Source organism: Culex quinquefasciatus, chromosome 2, assembly GCF_015732765.1.
Source record: "Culex quinquefasciatus strain JHB chromosome 2, VPISU_Cqui_1.0_pri_paternal, whole genome shotgun sequence".
In the NCBI taxonomy this organism is placed as follows: domain Eukaryota; kingdom Metazoa; phylum Arthropoda; class Insecta; order Diptera; family Culicidae; genus Culex; species Culex quinquefasciatus.
In genome coordinates this window covers 110,250,660-110,273,186 of record NC_051862.1, presented here as the reverse complement: position 1 = coordinate 110,273,186, position 22,527 = coordinate 110,250,660, and the positions used below count along the sequence as shown (strand labels likewise).

The 22,527-nt window shown below is 36.7% G+C and overlaps 2 pseudogenes; one reads left to right on the top strand and one right to left on the bottom strand.

Moving 5' to 3' along the window:
* Positions 1-1,073: 1,073 nt before the first annotated feature.
* LOC6045905 lies at positions 1,074-2,056 on the top strand (annotated as a pseudogene).
* Positions 2,057-9,749: 7,693 nt separating this feature from the next.
* LOC6045904 lies at positions 9,750-10,457 on the bottom strand (annotated as a pseudogene).
* Positions 10,458-22,527: the final 12,070 nt, after the last annotated feature.

Here is a 22,527-nt window from a genome sequence, read left to right as displayed (position 1 = left end):
GATTGTGCCAAAAGAGGTTTTGGGATTCATGGTTGTGCTATCTTTTGAAAATGATGAACTTTGACCCCCAAATGGCTGGCTCCATCATAATCACATAATTTGCCCTATTCCGGGTTTCACCGGAATACCGGGAACCGGTTCCAAAGTGGCCAGATCGGTCCAAAAAAGGTTTTGGGGTTCATGGATGTCCTATATTTTGAAAATGATAAACTTTGACCCCCAAATGACTGGGTCCATAATAATCACATAATTTGCCATATTTCGGGTTTCACCGGTGTACCGGGAACCGGTTCCAAAGTGGTCAGATCGGTCCAAAAGAGGTCTTGGGGTTCATGGATGTCCTATATTTTGAAAATGATAAACTTTGACTCCCAAATTGCTGGGTGCAAAATAATCACACGATTTGCCATATTCCGGGTTTTACCGAAGTACCGGGAACCGGTTCCAAAGTGGCCAGATCGGCCCAAAAAAGGTTTTGGGGTTCATGGATGACCAACCTTTTGAAAATGATTACAAGCTTCTTATCCCATGCTTTTTCATCCAAAGCGCTTAGAAAAATCATAACCATTTATTTGGCTGGCCGCACCACATGCGCAAAACATTTTAAAAAATATACTATACAATATACTACATCATAATCTATCAAAAGAAACAAAAACGAAAAAAAAAAATTTATTAATTTATCATTAAACTTCTCCCACCGCGCAACATCAGTAAAGTCACGCATGGCTTGAACAACAACACTCCTGCTGACCAGCGAGGTGCGCTGCCGGCGGGCGGCTGTGAACGCGCGTTGGAGGCAGGCCATGAGATGCGCGCACACACAAACAAACAAACACCAAAAATGATGCAAATTTTCAAAAGTTTGCATTTGTCTAGGAGAGTTTCTCAAAACCTATTCATCCTAGAGATTTGGTCCCAAAGAATAAAATGTAGAGTATGAGTTGCTCGAATTTCGTATGTCGTAAAAAAGGTACCTTTTCTAACAACTATTAGGAGATATTTTGAGTCAAAGTTGTCAAAGAGAGTTTCCCGGCATTACAAAAAAAAATCAAAAACTTTTTTAGTGCAAAATGTTCAGCAAAGAGTACTTGAATTTTGCATGTAAAAAGATTTGAGAAAAAACCTTACCATGTTCGAAAATCCCCCACATTTACTTGCACCTTAAGCGAGAAGGATCGGGTCAAGTCGGACTTTTTGGTGGTGCCGCAGCACGAATAGTTTGTGTGGCTGCACGACCGGTTAGAGGAGAACGAAGAGTACGCCGTGTACATCATTCCGCCGAAATCCGCGGCCGGATTTCGACGCGTCCCGGGAGAAACTGCAGCGGCTGGGCGAGGGCGAAGGCAACATGACCAAGGAGGAGTTCAAAAAGGTAAAGGAGGAACTGGAGGCGGAATATCTGGTGACGTTCAAAAAGACGGTGACCATGCAAGAGGTGTTTCTCACGTGACCTCCCATCAGGTTTTCCGGAACGATTCCCACTTGAAAGTTTTTTCTCGAATTCGACCAGGATTTGTGCGCCAAGCTGAATTGTTGAGGTATTTGGCGGGCTGATGCGCACCATAGGCAAAACCACCAACGAAAACTTTCTGGGCGCATTCGTGAAAGAGGTCAACGACTTCTTCGAGCACGAGCTGCAATTCCTCGGCGAGCACCACGCGCACCTCAAGGAAGCGGCACTGCGCACGGAAAAAATACCAACAAACACAAGGAGGTGGCCGACGCGCACGTACGCTTACCGTCGGTGCTAACGACGCTGTCCACGGCCGAGCACGGCACCATGGAGAAGTTCCTGGCCAAGACGTCGGATATTTTCGAAAAGTTTCGGGTGAGACCGCAGCAACAACAACCTTTCAACTCGCTCTAATCCCACTTTAGTTTTCAGAACATGGAAGGCCGCATCGCCAGCGATACGCTCCGGTACTACCAGCGCGACAGCAACGCCGCCAAGGCCCTGCTTATTCGTCGAGCACATTCAGCAACTCCAAAGAAGTGGACCAGGAAGGTAACCTCGCGGCGTCGCTTTGCGTCTGCTGATGACAACATGCAATGAATTATTAATCGAGTAAATTTGGCATTTTTATTTTCAAAGATATTTATTCAGATCTATAGTTTATTGAGATTTTTTTCTCTGACGCTCTCTACCATCGAATCGGTTAGATTGACCAGCGGAATTACGGTTCCGTTCTCTAGCGTCAACGGAATCGGTGGTGTGGAGGTGTAGTGTGATATTTTATACAAATAGGGCGTTTACCCCGACGAAATTGAGTTTCAGAACCTCCGTTGTTCTTGGTTTCGCATAATTTACGCCAACCATCAAAGGAAACGCAATGTTCACTAACGTAAGGGCTCGCCTTCTTTTGAATGCAGATTGCAGAATCTCATATCCTAAATTATTGTTTATTAATTACAATTCTTTAAGCAATATTTGCATTTCTAAATCAATTTACAATAGGTAGTTAACAACATTTTGGATTCAACGCAAAATTACCGCCACGCCACCAACATTTTTTTTTTTAAATCTGATGATATAAGCATATTAAATCTATCATCGAAAACTCTGTTTCTTAAAGCCTTGTGTCGTGTTTGATTTATGAGTAAATTTTATAAAAAAAATATTTTCAGATATATTCTTTGACTGAATTTTCAGTATTGAAAAATAGTTAGAATTTGCAAAAAGCGTTTACCAAATTTGACTAAGTTTTGTTTTCAAATGAAAGAATTAAACTTTTTTGTCTATAGCTTCATAAGGGGTTGGGTTTGTGCTGGAGTCGGATTTGGGCAACTTCCGGAACAAGATTTTGTCTGACTAAGTTGCCGGAAAAGTTTACGATCTACTCAACGATGGTGGGGCTGATAAAAGCGAAGAATGACAACTTTGGCGGAGAGTTTGTGAACCATATGGTAAAGGCATTCACTTTACGGTAAAGTGTTCGTCGTGCAGCTGCACCAGTAGTACTAAGTTGTATGGACATCATTTGGCTTACTTGCCCCTGGATTTTACCCACATTTGAGCTGCCAAAGAAAGCCAATCCGAAGTTTACCAATTTTAATTGACAGAATCTAAACCAACAAAAAGAGAAAACAAACTGAGGAGCTCAAGAACAAAAAGGCTAGAAAATGTCGGTTCCTTTTGATGCGCTACAATTCCTTTGAGTTTCGTTGACGATTCAATTTTAAGCGTAACATGTTTGTGATAATTGTTACTTTATTTCAATTGAATGAGCGAATCATTTTTCAACAGTTGATAATTTTGGATTTACGGCATATTTGCGAGAGCAGGTAACGAGCGTAGCGAGAGAAGAGAAACGAAAGAGCGCGCCAGGCAGAGTATTATTACTCTGCTTTGCACGCTCTCTCGTTTCTCTTCTCTCACTATGCTCGTTACCTGCACTCGTTGCAGGCTGGCGCAGGCAAAAACAGTCTGAAGTGAAACGTTTGTGCGGCTGGTTGTTGTCTACATTTTGTGCGCAGGTATAATTTTCAAACAAATCATTTAATTTGCCAGATACTTTGTTTAAATTTTTCTTGTTGATCATTTCAGCGCCGTGGAGAACTTGAAACAACGGAACAGCTGGTGCTGGAGGATTCGGCGGCAGCCGACCGACAAAACAAAATCGGAGCGAACGCACGATTGGCATTAACCCGGTCACGGAAATTTCTAGCAGAGCTGGTTTCGCTATAATCTTGCTAGAATGATTCTTACAGACCTATCAAAATTCTGTAAGAATTTTGCCAGAATTTTCTAGCAAAGCGAAATCTGTCGAAATTACGTCATTTTCGCCAAACCGTATTGTGACCGCCATCTTGTAACAAAAAAAAAAACTTGTGAGCAAAAGCAGCATCTTTTATTTCATTCGAAAAATATCCATTCATGCTGTTTTGATGATTTCCTGGCCATCCGCATTTTGGTAAGATTGTTATAAATTGATTGTGTCCTCGAAGTAACTAAAATTTCATAATTTTAACTCCCCAGGCACAATTCCGATTGGAAACTCCCGGAAGACACGGCGGAACTTCACCCCAAGAAACATAGACTCCGGTTGCCGCCTGACGGCCAAAATTTCAGTTGAGTTCTGGTGCTTCCGTTCCCGCCGAATCCCAAGAAGATTCCGGTTAATCCACTACACGTTTAAAACTACATAGTAAAGGCCAGAATTAATCCGAAGTGAAGGAAAAAAGACAATGATAGTATTTTAGTATTTCCCAGTGTTTTTCTGCGAAATAAAAATGTTAAACATCTTGTTTTCTTTTTACTGTTATTAAACAGGAATGTGAATATTTTGTCGTTTTATAATTTGAACTAAATTCCAGGTCATAAATTTCAACCAAAATTTTTAGCAAGAACATTCTAATAAAATTCTAGCAGGATTCTAGTTGAAATTTTTGCCATTTCATTCTAGCAAAATTCTTACAGAATTCTAGCAGGATGGCCTGTCAGAATAGTTCTAGCAGCATTCTAGCAGGATTCTTACAGAACCGGTTTATTTCGCCGGCTCCTGCTATAGAACCGGTTATTGCATTTGAGCTAGAATTCTCAAAGAATTCTTGAGAAATTTTAGCAGGGTTATGGCAGCGTTCTAGTAAGAATATTTTCGCTCTGCTAGAATTCTGTAAGAATCCTGTGAGAACGCCGTGACTGGGAATCAAGGAAATCATTTGAATCATCAGATAAGTACACATATTTAAATGTTACATTCTACTCGATACTTTGTGATTTTTTTTTTCTTATTTTTTCAGGTTTGGACGACTTTGGCAGTATGATCAACCGAACAGAATCGGCAATCAACTAGAATTAAAGCCAAAAAAGTTTTCATATTATTGTTGTGAACCATCCGTCAAAAAGTGAACAATTTTGTAAAAATTAGGTAGGTAAAAAATGCTAGAAAAACTATTAAAAACCATTTGAAAACTATTTCTCAAATAGTGGAACTGGGAGAAAATTACAGAATTGACCTTAAATAACCATGTGAAAACTATTTCTAAAATAGTAGTGCTCGGTAAAAATAGCAAGAAAAACCCTAAAAAACAATTTACGAACCATTTGTAAAACAGTAGCAGCAAGGTAAAAAATTGTAAGAAAAACCTTAAAATACCATTTAAAAACCGTTTCTGAAACAGTAAAAACCGGAGGAAAAAGGTCGCTTCCACGCGAAAATTAACTTTATTTTTACCATTACACAAATGGTAATCTGACGAAACGTTGTATGGAGATTTTTAAGGTTACCGTTGCTAACCACCCTCAATTCAGATGGTCGAACTTTATGATAAATGGTAGGGTACCATTTCCGATATGGTATTTTAAAGGTTTTCCTACCATTTTTGAAATGGTGGTTACGATCTCTGAAATGGTGAGGAAACCATTTAACACAAAGTTTTTTTAAGGTTCTCGTTTATGCGGGTTCCCGGATAAAAAATTACCATTTGATTACCATATTGGATCATACAATGACACTTTGAGAAATGGTAACTATTTGTGAAATCGTTTTTTCAATTTCCCAAAATTAAAATTTAACTATATTAAACTATTTGTGAACTGTTTGATTTAAGGTTACTTTTTGCCAAATAGTACTTAAACCATTTATTTACCATACAACAAACAGTTTTTGACGAAAATAGTACTGAGTTTTTAAGGTTACCATTGCTAACCACCCTTATGCCAGATGGTTAAACCATTTGTGAGATAGTAAAAATTCATGCCAACCATATAAATACCATTTTTAAAATAGTAGTCAAACATTTTTGGAAATGGTAGTAACAATATAGTTTAAAGTTCAATTACCATATGAAAAAAAGTTTTTATATGGTACTTTTTTATGCGGGTTGTGTAAACAAAATATTTGAAAAATGGTTCAAACTGTAGTAAGTCATCGATAACTATTCTAAAGGAAATCATGTACGAAATACCAAACCAATTAATTAAGTTTGAGGCTAATTCCAGTGACTGTTAAAATGCAGGGATCAAGTCTCCCTAATTGCACTTTTTTAAACAATTGGTTGTAAAAATAGAATGACAATAAATTTTACCTCAAATGCGTGAGGGTTTTGTAGTTGATAAGTTTATCAAACAATTTATGTATAAAACTTTTTTTTTTGTATAAATTTGAACTGTTTCTAGATATATCAAAACAAAGAAAAAAGATCTCTTGAAATTTTTTTTGCAGCACTTTTTAGACAAAAATGTGTAACTCAAACCGAACATTTTTTTTTCCACAATGAGTTTGAGTAAATTTCGACAGCTTTCTAGAACAGAGCTAATTTGTTTACCTGCATGCTGACGAGATACAGGCTAGGGGTCAAGTTTCCCCGAGGATTAAGTCTCCCCACTCTCCCCCACATTTGGAATTTGAATTGAATGCATTAAACATCCTAAGTAACACAGTGCAGGAAGAATAAGTTCATTTCATTTAGTAGTTTTCGAGAAATTTCAATTTGAGGTGAAAAATTAGTGGTGCTCTGGTGCAACCATGCCCGGGCAGAAAGTCGCATCTTAGGATGAACACAAAAATATCATGGACTGTTTTTGTAAACATGGCATGATTTTTGTTTGTTCCAAAAACTAAAAAATTGGCCGCAGAAATCCATGATATTTTTTATGTTTCTACACGGAAAGGAGTTCCATCGTGAATTTAACAATCGCAATTAGCTGGCTCGTTTTTGGCTAAAACACAACTTTTTTAGTTGTACCAGCTAATTATTTAGTAAAAATTCAGGACCCATTGTTGTTGAAATTTAGGAACACCGATTGCTATTCTGCTGACAGCAACTGACTGCCTGCATTCCACTGACAGTAAAATTTTTGCTAAAAGAGCTCCTATTTTAGCTAAATTTTAAGGACAAATTAGGTAGAAATGACAGCTCACGGATTCGCTTGTCAGTTCATGTTTGCCTTGAATCCTGAGTGGTTGTATGTTTTATAAATTAACGCAACTGTCGGGAACGAATCGACGCACGACGCTTCGAAAAGATCGCACGGAACATCCATGGTCCATTCGGGCCAACCAGCTTTCCTCTATCGGCGCCCTTAGCAACACCTCAACGGTGATCGTAGTCCAGAGACGACCGCGGAACGCCGAGTGGCGTTACCGGTTGGACGTGTTTACCGAAACCCGTCGCATCTTTTTCGACCGGCAGAGCTTAAAGTTCCAGCATTTCTACGGTGTCCAGTTCTAGGTCGTGATAATGTTCTCTTTCGCTCCATTTAAATACATGGAAGGCTGTAAGAAAGTACTGTTGAAAAGGGTTAAAACTTTTTTTAAATTCTAATCATAATTTTGATAATTTCAGAAAAAACAATGGGTTTGTTTGGCAACTGGCAAAAACAGGTGGAATCGGGCTAACAATCTGGTGACATTGTATGGCGAGTTTTACTACTCCGAGGGCACTTTACGATGTTGAGCTAGGATCGGCCACCCGGGCGACAAAAAATCAACGAGTAAGTCTGGTTTTTTTTTTTAAATTATCACTATGGTTCTTCCTTAACAAGTTCCCAGAATCTCATTTCATAAAAAAAAACTCGAGAAATGATTCCTTACCCCAACAAACATCAATCACACAATGATTATTTACAAACTACCTTACCTGATTTAATCCCAGTACAAGGTCATCTTCTGCAAAAGTGTCATGAATTATAATTCCCTGTCAAATAAAAGCAATATTTATATTAATTTGAGAAAACCGAGTACACGAAAAGTTTACCTTTCCCGAGTGTTCTGCTTAAACTACCAGTAAATGCAGCAACGTTTGCAAATTACCAGCGTGATTTTGAAACTAAAAACTAAAAACTAAAAACTAAAAACTAAAAACTAAAAACTAAAAACTAAAAACTAAAAACTAAAAACTAAAAACTAAAAACTAAAAACTAAAAACTAAAAACTAAAAACTAAAAACTAAAAACTAAAAACTAAAAACTAAAAACTAAAAACTAAAAACTAAAAACTAAAAACTAAAAACTAAAAACTAAAAACTAAAAACTAAAAACTAAAAACTAAAAACTAAAAACTAAAAACTAAAAACTAAAAACTAAAACTAAAAACTAAAACTAAAAACTAAAAACTAAAAACTAAAACTAAAAACTAAAAACTAAAAACTAAAAACTAAAAACTAAAAACTAAAAATAAAAACTAAAAACTAAAAACTAAAACTAAAAACTAAAAACTAAAAACTAAAAACTAAAAACTAAAAACTAAAAACTAAAAACTAAAAACTAAAAACTAAAAACTAAAAACTAAAAACTAAAAACTAAAAACTAAAAACTAAAAACTAAAAACTAAAAACTAAAAACTAAAAACTAAAAACTAAAAACTAAAAACTAAAAACTAAAAACTAAAAACTAAAAACTAAAAACTAAAAACTAAAAACTAAAAACTAAAAACTAAAAACTAAAAACTAAAAACTAAAAACTTAAAATTAAAAACTATAGACTACAAACTGAATACTTATATTATGTTTTTCTATTTCAGACAATTGCAGAATTGGAATCGGGGTGGGTTAAATATCGAAACATTTTAAGAGAACACAAATTAACTTTACAGCCACATGTGATCTTAATAAACAGCGCTAATAGGCAATATCTGATCTATTTAGATCAAGGTAGATATTTTTCAGTAAACGGATTATTGGAAGCTATCGACGGAGTAATTAAACTATCGATGGTCCTTAATTCAGCTTATACTCCGGATGCTAAACCAACATGGACCTTTTTCCAAAAATATTGTTATAATATAAACACTTCGAGCGACCACAATTACACCTGCCTCAACACATTGTTGGCTTACGTTAAGTAAGAATTTAAACTATCACTTATTGTTTAAATGTTCTTAAACATATTTTTTTTTCAGAGAGCAATGAGGTTAAAGCTGGTCCTCCTGATGGTGGTGGTGGGAATAAGGAAGAAAAACTATAGAAAGTTTTATTGTAGATTAAAAACTGAATTAAATATCGTTATTGAAAAAAAAAGCTTAAAGAGACTACTTATTTTGAAGATGCAAATATCTGAAACATAAAACAACATAAATTAATAGCTAATATTATTGTAACAAGGATAAAGCTTTTTTAAGTACCGTAAACTGGGGTCAATCGGGACACATGGGGCGAATTGGGACAGCATTTTTAACCATGTTGGAGCACAATATTTTGATTTTTCTGGTTGGTTTCGGTTAGAACAGACTCAGGCCAACAAAATGTGTACATCCATTTCCAAATTTAAAAGCTTTAAGTGCTCTAAAAACTGCTGTCCCTATTCAGACTGTAGTCCCGATTCACCCCAGATTACGGTACAATGGTTTTTTGTACGCCAAAATAGGGTTTATGTGGATTTTTGAATAAATTTTGAAAGAAATACTTCGCAGCATTGCTTCACAAAAAACTTTTTGTGAGGGTACCATATGTAAAATGTTTTCTTGTAATTTTTTTTAGCAATGAAAAAATAAAGAAATCAAAATTGAATTACCATTAAATTGACATGGAGCTTTAGGACTCTATTAATAAAAAATATGCATCACAATGGAGCACTTCCACTCAATTATTCCTAATGGGAGAACTTTCATATTTGTACCACTTGAATCCGGTACTCCATTCGACACCTAACTGCTCGATTTTTACAAAATGAATAGTTAAATCTGATCGTGTACACGGTCAATTCACAGATTTTTTTTTGTGAAAACAAAACATAAACAAACAACCAAAACCAGTCAGCTGCAAGCTCGATCCAAGTAAACCGCGCGCAAATTTGCCAAGTTTTGAAGTTCTCGCCACAAAACACTACCCGTGAAGGTCGCTTGCATTGTTTTTATTCGCCGTAATCAGCTCAATTATGCGCTGGCCGGTCTTGCTGGTGTTCTCCAGAATGTCGACGTACTCCTGGTACGGCGTCTTGGCCAACGGCAGGTCCTTCCACAGATTGGGCGTCAGAAAAGCGTACGTCTTGACGATGGCCGTGTAGGTAGCCTTGGCAAAGTTACCCAGCGTGGTCGTCGAACCGCGCGTCAGCGTGTAGCAATCCTTGATACCGCGGCCATCTGGAGCAGCTTCTTCGGGACCGGAGCTAACACAATGCCGGTACCACGGCGAGCCGGGATGAGGCGCACCAGGAGCGGACCGCACTTGCCGAAGATCTTGCAGGGCACGGTGTGGGGCTTGCCGATCTTGTTACTCCAATAACCACGGCGAACCGGCATGACCGACAGCTTGGCCAGGATGATGGCACCACAGATGGCGGTGGCCACTTCCTTGCTGCACTTGACGCCGAGACCGATGTGGCCGTTGGAGTCACCGATGGCGATGAACGCCTTGAAGGGGGTACGCTGACCGGCACGGGTCTACTTCTGGACGGGCATGATCTTCAGCACTTCGTCCTTGAGCGAGCGGCTCATGGAAAAATCGATGATCTCGAACTCTTTGATCGTGAGCGAGTACATCAGGTACATATCCTCCATGGGTGCGGATCTTGCCATCACCGGCACCGTCGCGAGAACCAAATCCTCCTCTGAATCCACCACGGGCTGGAGCTGCGTCCGCCAAATCCGCCCAAATCTTTAACGAACCTGGTTCCTGCTCCTCTTCGCAGTACGTCGGATCACCAGAGTTTAGCTGAGCGCGTGAGAAAAGGATGAAAATTTGGACCGCAAAAATTGGAGGTAAATTGCAATTGAACCGTGTAATAGTACTTAGGCCAAAGCACTTATTTAGTCTTAAAACTCAGAAACGCATTTTTTTTTGGAAAATTATTTTTAAAAAACTAGTGTGAATAATCGCTAAATTAGCTTAACTAACAAAAAAACCTAGCAAGAACAACGAAAAAACAAGCTAAACCAGCCAAAAGGCTGGGTAAATACGAGCAGCTTTTTGGGCAAAAATGATTTTTTTTTAAATCTTGCTAAAAAAACTAGTAAGACTAACCAAAATACCTGCAAAAACAGCAAAAAAGCTAGGAGGCTGGGTAAAAGGTTTCCGCTGTGGTGGCATTAATGGAAAATTTTGAAAATTATTCCAAAAAAAATGGTTGAAACAGTAAAAAAAAATTGCTGGACTAACTAGAAAACGCGCAAGAATACCATAAAATCTAGCTAAAATAGCTAACAGACCTTCTCAAAACATACAGCTTTTGAGACTGACAGCATTTTTCCAGCTTGCAAATTAGTAAAATTTACTAAAAATTTAGCTAGATTTATCATTTTTAGAACCTGGATCCAGCTGTCAAATCCAGGAATTTTTTTTAGGATTTCCAGCTTAAAAAAATCGTGGTTGAAAAAACAACCAATTTTTTAGGGTTTTTAACCGAAAATTAGTAAGATTCACGATAAACCTTCTTTCCGTGAGACAGTGTATCATCAAATGTTTTATTTTCATTTCTATTTGATATTTTTGGACTTAGAAGAATTTCGAAAATTAATTTATTTGGGACTTTGAAAAAATTTCGACCCGTCTATCATGAGATGATATTTTGATGTTTAATCAAGTTTTCGCTGGACTTAGAAAAATTTCGAAAGCCAAATTATTTTGGGACTTAGAAAAAAATCGACCTCTCCATCATGAGATGATATTTTCTAGTTTTATCTTGTTTTCGCTGGACTTAGCAAAATTTCGAATGCCCAATTATTTTGGGACTTAGGGCTTATTTTTTAAGTAAAAGTGCATCGCGCTATCTGAACTGAGTACACCCTTACCAAAAAACATGATTTTCTGAGTTCAATATCCCACTTTTCATACGATTAACCATTTTTATGGTTTTAGTACCTGAACTCAAAAAATCGTATGAAAAGTGGGATATTGAAATCAGAAAATCATGATTTTTGGTAAGGGTGTAAGCCCAATGCACTGTTTACAAAAAAAAAGTCAGAAGAAATTTTTTTTTAAGTCAAAAACTGTCATCTGAAAACATAAAAGAACTATGAAAACAAGTGATATATTGGTGTTTTTTTTCTGAACATATATAAATGTACTAGAGTCTAACTTATTTACATAAAATTGAGTGTTTTGTTTGATTTGGGGTTAACATTTATAAGCATGGGTACCATAAACCAGATGACTTTGATTGAAGATGATTTTGCAAAACGAAAGTAAGACTGAATACGAATGAAACAAGCGTTAATCATACAGCTGGTGTAATCGTCTTTTTGAAATGCTGAATTGCATATTTTAGATTCCTTTTTATTTTTGCCAGTAAATAATTCTAGATTACTTTTTCAAAACCACCAATGCGCCATGGGTTTCCTATTTACATAGGACCTTTTTAAAAAGTAAGCGAGAATTACAATTTGCAAGAAGTTTTTCTCAAAAGTAGTTTTAAGGGTAATATCTCAAAAATTAACACCATGAATGTTTTCAATTAAGACCCATTATCTTTAAAAAAAAAACGGTAATTGACATGTACTGAATATCCAATTGATAAAAAGTGATATGTTCACATAACAATATTTTTTAACATACCTTGTAAATGATCTCTAAATCCATCCAATCAATTTCCTATGATGAATATTATGATATGATGATGGTTGTCCAGAAATTGCTGTCCTGTGAAAGAGAAGAGAACACAAAGTATCAATTCTAAAATGAAAATGTAAATCATTTTTGTAAAGATACTCCACCTTTACAATGATTATTAAATGTAACTTCTACAAAATGAAAGTAAACAATACTTATCTGAATAAAACCGAGAATTCCGTTGTCGAAATGACCGGATTTGCCCAATGCAAATGATGGCTACCGGAACGATGGAGGCCCCAAAATCTTCCGGTGGAAGATGGTGCTGCTAAATAGGTAGGACCCGCCCCGCTGGAGACAGTTACAAAACGCAGCTGCTTATTAGATTGCACCGTTTTGCCTCCTCCTCCTTCAGAGGCTGAAAAAAAATATTTGAACCGGGCTTTTGACGGAGGGGACAAGCTGCAGCAGAACAAAAACTTTGGGGGCTGAAATAAATAAATAATACCTTGCGACTGCAAAGCTCCTCTTCCGCGAGATGCATCTGTCAAGAGGCAAAATTAGCACCGTCTGCCACAGAAAGAATCTGGAGATTGTAGAACTTGAAGCTGAAGCTGAATGATGGTGACCACACCGGCAACGGGGATTCCTCTTCTGACTTCTTCTGTGACAGGTGAAAAAGTCGACTGCGAAAAAACCTCCTCCAAATTCTTTTGCAAACCACATCCCCCACATAAACAAGCTAAAACACAAGCAATTACCGACATAAAACACATAAACAAAAACAGCACAGCCTGTCGGGTTCACTCCGCACCGAATTGAAGCCTCAGTTTCCATCGGTGGCCCACTCTGGTGGTGGTGAATCTACTTAGTTTTCCTTCTTCTAATGCACCAAAATGGTGACGCAAAAACACACAAGATTCTTGCTACAATTCGTTCTTTTACGCGGTAAAACGACAACCCCTACTTTCCCCTCACTCACTACACGTAAACAAACACAAATACATACGACTATTGTAAAAAAACATTGCGTATAAATTGAATTAATTATCAAAATTCATTTTTAAATTAAATCGATTTATGTATTGAGTTTTTCCCATTAATATTCATATTAATGCCACAAAACTCAGTTACAATGTGTATTTTTTAAGAGATAACAGTCTCATCTATTTTTTAAAGTTTCTGTTAATAACTTTCAATAAATCTGTTATTAAATGATGTACTGAAAGTCAACAATATTTTTTAATGTCAAAAATATTTAAAGAGGTTCATTAAATATTTAAATAATATTTCACTGAATTTGAAATTGCAAGTTGCATCTAGCATCTATCTATCTATAGATCATCAGTTTTTCAACGTAATATACAAATTTTTTTGTTAGCAAAACTTACATTGACTTAAACTTAATCGACTTCCAAAAAATCAATTTATAAACATAATAACGATTCATGCCCAAATTCATTAAAATACCGAGATAATAAAATCAGGGGTGCCCAAAGTATGGCCCGCGGGCCAAACTTGGCCGGCGATGTGATATTTTGTGGCCCGCGGACCCATTTTTAATGATCATGTAAAATGGCCCGTTGACCACTTGTAAAGTGATTTTATACTTTTTCAAAATTATGGTTTATTTTAATTTTTTATATGATAATCTTTTTTATTTTTTTTGATAATAAAAAGAAACTTATGGTTTAACGGAGCGGCCGTGGCTGACTGGTTACGGTGTTCGCTTTGTAAGCGAATGGTTCTGGGTTCGATTCCCATCTGCTCCCAACGAGAAAGTTAAGCATAGCATAGCATAGCATAGCATAGCATTACGGGTCTGCACCACGCTGTAGGGGGTGCCACAATGGTCAATTCAATATTCTTAGACAATTTGATTGCTGCCCGGTACAACCAAAAATATCTAAGAACGGAAATTTCCACACTGTGCTCCAAAGCTACGCCCATACAGTCCCGTGGGGATTTGGGAGGGGATGTTTTTGTTGTTCACTAGTGGCAAAAGTGCAGGGAACCCATGCGACTTTTAAAAGTGAACGGAATATTTTTGGGAGGTTTGGAATGGGGTTAGAGGAATTTCATCGGGCCGATGAAAATGGTTGAATGCGTAATGTATTACATGATTTGGATGTTTGTAAGTGTAAATGTTAGTCTGTAGTGTATTATCTAATAAGCATATAGTTTTGTAATAATAATAATAATAATAAATATTATAAATATGGTAAATAAAATAAATTTAAATATAATCAAGATGATTCCAGGAAGCTGTAAAAAATAGCAGTAAATTAAAATCTAAATGCTCCAGATGGTTCCCATGCTGTTTTAGAAATATTCGTTAATTTAAGCAATTTGATGATATATGGTATGAGGAGATGGTATGTTACAGGAAAGGTATAGGATGAGGAATAATATGAACATGTAAATAAATAATCATTTAAAATACAAATGCTCCTGATGGTTCCCTTGCTGTTTTAGTAAGTGTCGTTAGTTTATGTAATTTGATCATATATGGTATGAGGAAATGAGGATATAAAGGAAAGCAATACGAAAAAAAATAATTTGAACATTCAAATAAATTTACATATCAGCAGCTAAATTGAAATTAATTCCAGGAAGCTGTAAAAAATAGCAATAATTTTAAAACAAATGCTCCAGATCGATCCATTGCTGTTTTTTAAAGCATCGTTAGTTCATGCAATTTAAATGTATATTTTATGGGAAAATAGTATGATAGAGGATTAGAAAAATATAAATAAATCATATAGTGAATAGATACATGTTAGCAGTTAATGTAAAGAAGCTGTGAAAAATATAAATATCCCGTGGAAACAACGACGCAGGCCAAACACGATCGAAGCAGGCCTTGCCTCGCAAAGAGCAACGACGAGACTGGCCAGCTTCTTTCAAAATCACTTTTTTCTTCTTTTTCTTCCGCGCGAAACAACGACGCAGGCCAAACACGATCGAAGCAGGCCTTGCCTCGCAAAGAGCAACGGCGAGACTGGCCAGCTTCTTTCAAAATCAGTTTTTTCTTCTTTTTCTTCCGCGCGAAACAACGACGCAGGCCAAACACGATCGAAGCAGGCCTTGCCTCGCAAAGAGCAACGACGAGACTGGCCAGCTTCTTTCAAAATCACTTTTTTCTTCTTTTTCTTCCGCGCGAAACAACGACGCAGGCCAAACACGATCGAAGCAGGCCTTGCCTCGCAAAGAGCAACGGCGAGACTGGCCAGCTTCTTTCAAATACACTTTTTTCTTCTTTTTCTTCCGCGCGAAACAACAACGCAGGCCAAACACGATCGAAGCAGGCTTTGCCTCGCAAAGAGCAACGGCGAGACTGGCCAGCTTCTTTCAAATACACTTTTTTCTTCTTTTTCTTCCGCGCGAAACAACGACGCAGGCCAAACACGATCGAAGCAGGCCTTGCCTCGCAAAGAGCAACGGCGAGACTGGCCAGCTTCTTTCAAATACACTTTTTTCTTCTTTTTCTTCCGCGCGAAACAACGACGCAGGCCAAACACGATCGAAGCAGGCCTTGCCTCGCAAAGAGCAACGGCGAGACTGGCCAGCTTCTTTCAAATACACTTTTTTCTTCTTTTTCTTCCGCGCGAAACAACAACGCAGGCCAAACACGATCGAAGCAGGCTTTGCCTCGCAAAGAGCAACGACGAGACTCTGCTCCCAACGAGAAAGTTAAGAACATATAAATTTGAAATGATGAATATGAACGAAAAATCAAAGTCGCTCGAGGCGGGGTTCGATCCTCCGTCCTTTGAATTGGTAAGGAAAAATGCTAACCACTAGGCCACGACGACTTGGTGAGCGTAGACTGGAATTAGGAATACTATTACAGAGAGCGAGTTGTGGCGCTATAACCACGGCAAATAGAGTCCAGGGCATTCGTGGAAATACAATGTCCCATCCTAGAGGGTCCCGGAGTACCAAACCTTGATAAACCAACGAATACAACCAAAATCTCGGAGCGTATGGTGGTGTGTCCCCACGCTTCTTCCTCCCCTGTCGATTCAGAATTGTGTTGTTGTTCGAACACTCAGTGCTCAAACTCAACCCAATTACGAGTCATCTCTGCGATACGGCTTTACGCAGTAGGCCTGGCCGGTTTAACGCTTGTGATGTTTCAATGCATTCTAATGCAATGGTGCACTGTAAATGTTAATAAATGACAAGAAGAGTGCTAGAAGTCATCTAACCTAAGGCACTCTCCAGGACCCCTTCGAAAGATTGGCTGCGATAGGGTCTGATTAGATTAGATTAGATAAAAAGAAACTTATGGTTTATCAATATTTTGATCCCCACTTTAGGATACAAATAATTTGTTCAAAATATTTAATAATTAAAACAATTTCACACGTTTCAATATGAGTGAAACTAGTAAATATCGTCAAAACTTTCATCAAACATTTTTAGAAATATCAAAAAAACGTTCAAGGATCGAAGGAGGTCGCGTAACAGGAAGGTCGAAAAAAGTTTTGCTCGCGTCAATTTTGCTGAAAAAAAGATTATTCAGTAAAAATCTAAAAAAGATTTTGTAATTCAAAGTTGTCGGTTCCGTTTCGTGGTCCCTCGCGTACAGTTAATTCTCCTAGGAAGAGGAGGAGTGCCCCTGCAAATGAATTAGTGTTTGAAACAGACTGGTGGCAAGCTTGTCAAAAAGTGAACCTCACTTTTGACAGTCCATATAGGGTGAAAGCTCCATAAACTGGTTGCACAAAATAGGGTTTACAGGCCATTTATGAGTAAATCAGAAAAAAAGTTTATTTAATATTTAGGTTTGTAATTTGAAATTGTTATTTTTTGTCTAATTATTTTTTTAGTTAAGACCGAGCCGTGCGGTAACGCTTCCGCCTCGTAAATGGGAGTCAAGAACCCGGTGCGGACCAACATAGCTGGTTATCGTTTCCCTTCTGGATTTGATTTCTAGGTAAAGGAAAAGTAGTTTATCGTCACAAGCTGGACATTATCTCTTGGAATATTGACATTTAACACTAAAATATGTTAATAAGTTATCATTAAAAAATGTGAACGATTGACTTTGTCCTCAAAAGGCTGGATAATATTTATTTTTTTCTAATTATTTATTTTTTGACAAAACATATTCAAAATTATTCACCAAAAACAAAATTTAAAATAATTTTTCACAAAAAAAAACTTTTTTCAATTGCACATTTGCCGGCTCTTTACCCTATATTTAGCGTCAGAGGGGTAAAGCGACCAAATAGCGCGGTCCACGGTCCAACCAATGTGAGTATCGTGGCCCATACATACAATTTGACAATCTTGCCATCAGGCTGGTTTGAAACAGAAAGGAAATTTTTCGAAGAAAAATTCAACTGTTTTTTAAGAGTGTAGAAGAAAAAAAAATTCCGAGTGTTTATGGAGCGTCAGTTAAAACAAAGAACCTTGGAAGTTTTTGAAGAGTGCCTTTCATGGGATCGTGACCTTTGGAAGTTTGAAAGAAGATGGATATCGGTACTGTTAAGAGTCCGATGGCGATGTTGTGGGAAACCCTGGCGCAGTCGAAGCTGTTGGACGGATCGACTGGAACGGGATAAGGTTGCGGATGTACAGCAGAATCCCGGTGAGGAAGTTCCATTTTTCTTATCACTTTTGTTCCATTTTTCTTGACACTTTTGTTTTTTGTGTCAAAGTTCTTATTTAAATGGCCTTCTTATTTTTATTATTTTTTTTTTCGAATCAACACTGGTTTCGATTGGTTTCGCTCAATTAAAATTTTCAGTGTTTTACAAAAAATTTCACATGATATATTTTAAAATATAAAATTATTGATTTGTTACAGGTACTCTGTTTAAGTTGTGGTGGATATTGGAAAATAATTCTGTTTTTTTCTGGTTTTATGATTTGAATGTAATAAAGCTATTGAAATTTTTGCGACATTCATTAATTTATTAACGTCTGTTTGATCAATTTTGAATTTCCAATTTGTTTACATATTTAAAAATAGAAGTGTGGGTGATAAGGTGGTAGATACAATCATTTCAAATTAATGAAGTAGTGTGCTGAATATTTTTCTATATTGATGTTTTTTAAGAGGTTACTGAACTCGATTTGCTCTCCATCGGCTCCACAATTTCATTTGAAATTTTAAAAGTAGTTTAAGTATTGAAAAAATAAATGTTTTAAAAGTGCTTGAAGTATTTAAGTATTGAAAGTTTTAAAAGTATTTAAAGTACCTAAAATATTTAAAGTATTGAATTAAAATATTCAAAGTATTAAAGTATTAAAAGCATTCAAAGTATTTAAAGTATTCAATGTATTCACAGTATTCAAAAAATACAAATTATTTTGAGTATTCGAAGTTTTGAAAGTATTTATAGTATTTAAGGTATTTAAAGTCTTTAAGGATTTAAAATATTTGAAATATTTAAAGTGTTTAAAGTATTTGAAGTATTAAAAATGTTTAAAGTATTTTAGGTATTAAAAGTATTTAATATTTATAGTATTTAAAGTATTTAAAATATTTAAATATTTTAAAGTATTTAATGCACTTAAAGTATTTCAAGTTTTTAAAGTATTTAAAGTATTTAAAGTATTTAAAGGATTTAAAGTATTTAAAGTATTTAAAGTATTTAACTTGTGAGGAATATTGAGCATAGTTTGCCATTCATCTGCATTGAATATTTCTAATTCCTGATTTTCTGTTCTTCTTTTGCTCTCCCTATCATTTGTCTCTTTTTTGTCATTGTGAGGGGATCATCGATCCATCCGCATTGACATTCTATCTTTTTATTTTTCTGCCTTTCTTTATATTTTCCACTGTCTTTTTCACACTTACTACCAGTCTTTGTGAGGGGATACTGAGCTCGATTTGCTCTCCATCCGCATAGACCTTTTCTCATCTATGATTTTCCTTTTCATCAGTAGTTAGAATCAAAGCCGGGGATCGGGGAGAGAGCATCAGGGCAGTGGACGGTATGCTGTAATGGCGGAGATTGGATGTAGATAATGGAAGACCAGAACTACGTCACAAGGGGGAAATAGTTTATTAATTATACAATTCTAAATGATTGTCTAATTACTACATCTTTTGACCCCTGTCAGTCTCCAGCTGTCTGCCGCGCCCTTTTAGGCCCCCAACAGGGTGCGAGCCCTGTTTTTCAGCTTTGTCAGACTTTTTTTCGGAGTTATTGGAGGTTACTGTCGGAAGGAGATTCTCTTCCCCTGAGGACACCGTGAGTGATTTTGCTTGTTCGCGTCCAACCACCCCCTTTTGGCCCTTCATACGGCAGTAATTTGAAGATGCTCCCTTTGAGTCTGAGCCACTGTAATTCTAGGCAACCGCTACATAGGTCATCCTTGTGGCCCTGTTGGTTATCACATCAAATCAAATCAAATCAAATCAATATCAAAAAAACGTTCAAGTTTGACTTAGATAGAATTCTGTAATAGTTGCAAAAATAAAAGTTTTCTTTATTAATTTGCAAGTCACCCTCAAACTTACATTGCACTTCCTTAGGGATTCGAGCTTATTACAGTTAGATAACGAATCTGATTGACTATCAACTGATTCAGGCAGACAAAATGTGGAAATCGGAGGATCAAGTTTGCAGCAAATATTTTACAAAGCTTTCGTCGATCACCATTATTAAAAAACCAGGAGCATAAATATATTTTCAAAAAACTTTAAAAAAAATAAATTTAAGTGCATTTAGCTGAAATTATTTAAATATGCATTCCTTTGCATTTAAAATCATTTGAGCATGTTTGGGTTTATTAAAAATAATTTGAATTTTAGGGAATTTTCGATTAAATAAATAAATGTTGATTCGCTTTTTTTTTGAAAAAAATGATTGCAGGTTAACTATACGGAAGCTTAAAACATTTTCTAAAAGTTGTTTTTCATTGAAATGTTCAAATTCTGGATCTCAACGATTGTTCATTAGCCACACTTAACTTATAGAAGAATTGTTCAACATGTAATGTCACCACAATTTTCGAAATATAAAAACAAAACTTAATTTATTTTTTTTGAAAACACAAGTACATTCAGCTAAGAACTTTTTTTTTCAAATACCAGAAACAACAATACCGATAGTAACTCGTTCTTTTGTGGTTTCTATTATTTTGAAAAGACATTTTTTTAAATATTTAACAGAAATGTTAAAAGATTACGTAATAACGTAATTTATTTTTTTTAACAACCTTTTTTTTTGTAAATTTGGCCCGCCAGCTCATTTGAGCTTCAAATTTGGCCCGGCCTTCAAAAACTTTGAGCACCCCTGTAATAAAACTAAATAAAATATTGAAGAAAGGGTATGTTCTTTCTTCAGTTGAATTATTCGCTCAAAACCAAAATCTTTCTTTGAATTTAACAGTTTCTAAAGGTACTCCTCATCTCAGCTAAGGACAACTACTATACCAATATAATACTGCAACAACGTGAAATTTAAAAAAATAATCTCTTTACGAGAACGTCTTTTAAAAATATTAAAACAATAATTCGCAATAAATATTCTAGTGACTTCCCAGAAGAAGATTTTCGAAGCCATCTGTGATCAATAATCTTGGTGTTTCAATTCAATTAATATAAAATTTATGACTACACTGATTTGGTTTGAAAAAAAAAATATTCGCAAAATTAACAAAATGAAGTTCGAACAGTGATAGGTTCACTTTAAAATAATATTTTTGTACATACCCGGTTAATCCTCTTCAAATCCATCCAACCAAAGCACGATTGCATCGCAGCTTATTTGTCAAATTAAACAAAACGCCAGATGCTGAATGTCCCTAAAAATGCCCAGGTTGTGGTCCTGTTGATGAAAACAAATCACAAAGTATCAATGCTCATACGGAATTTCCAGGGTTTTTTTTTATCAAATAATCCAACATGGTTATATAAAAAAAAATAGAAAAGGAAAGCAAATAATACTTATCTGAGTCAAAAAATCGTTGTAATACTTCTTCCTACTAAGTATATAGAACCAGCATGTACCATCGATTCAGATGGACTCCACTCTCATCCTTCACCGGGAAACTGCTCGCGAGTCGCTCAATAGATTACCTCCTCCGAAATAACCAGAGAAAGGTTCTTCCTTCTGTCACGGACACCCCTAAAGGATAGAAGCAATGTCACATTGTCACGTCACTGCCCCTGCCACACACCCACAATAATCAATTAAAAACGTAAACAAAGCACAGTCACATAAACAATCGCAGGCCGCAACCAGCACCAACGCGGATTTGTCAGTTTTTCTCTCGCTCACCCCCTCCGGAAACACCAAGAAAGTTTCATCCAGTTGTAATCACCCGCTCACCAAGAATACGGCAAACGTAAACAAACACACACGCACACAATCGCGCACTCGCGAAAACAATGTTCCCCCACAAATCGGGATTACAATCACGCGAAACCGAAACCAAAATAAACTTAACCAGCTGTGTTTTCCTTCACAAAGAACTCCCGTGTCCTGTCAAATTCGCCGAAATAGTTCCGGCGTTGATCCGTGTCAAGACATCACCTGCAGGAAGAGGAGAAGGAAGGAGGACAAGTGAGGGCAAGAGGATTCCTCTTCTGGGAACAGCTGCTTGGCCTGAACATTCCTTGCATCCGCCAACACTGAGCGGAACTTTTTTTTCGCCCCCAGCCACCAAAACAAAAGCAATCACTTAACCACAATATATCGCGGCTCCCGAACGCCACGGAACGAACGAACACACACTCCCTCGGCCACAGAACGTACTCACAACCCGCGACGATTCGCGGACTACAATTTATCTGCGGAAAACTACTGCGCGAAAACGTAAACAAACCAGCCCGCCACGAACGCAAAAGCTGTCTGTCTGCCGATTACCGATTCCTGTCACGACATGTCGCGCGCGTTGCGTGCGAGCAGTAAACGAAAGAAGAGAGAAAAGAGAGAATGAGCGAGCGCGTGGACTCATTTTTGCGCTTTGCGATGAAATTTTATATGCGGTAAAATACTGTTTAATGTGATTAGTTTAACTAGTGTATTTAAAGTAAATTAAAGTGAAAAAAACTCTATAAAAATTTCTATTAGCAAAACTGGCATTTTGCGGAGGAGTGAAAATTTTGCTAAGTCCAACGTAAACATGATGAAA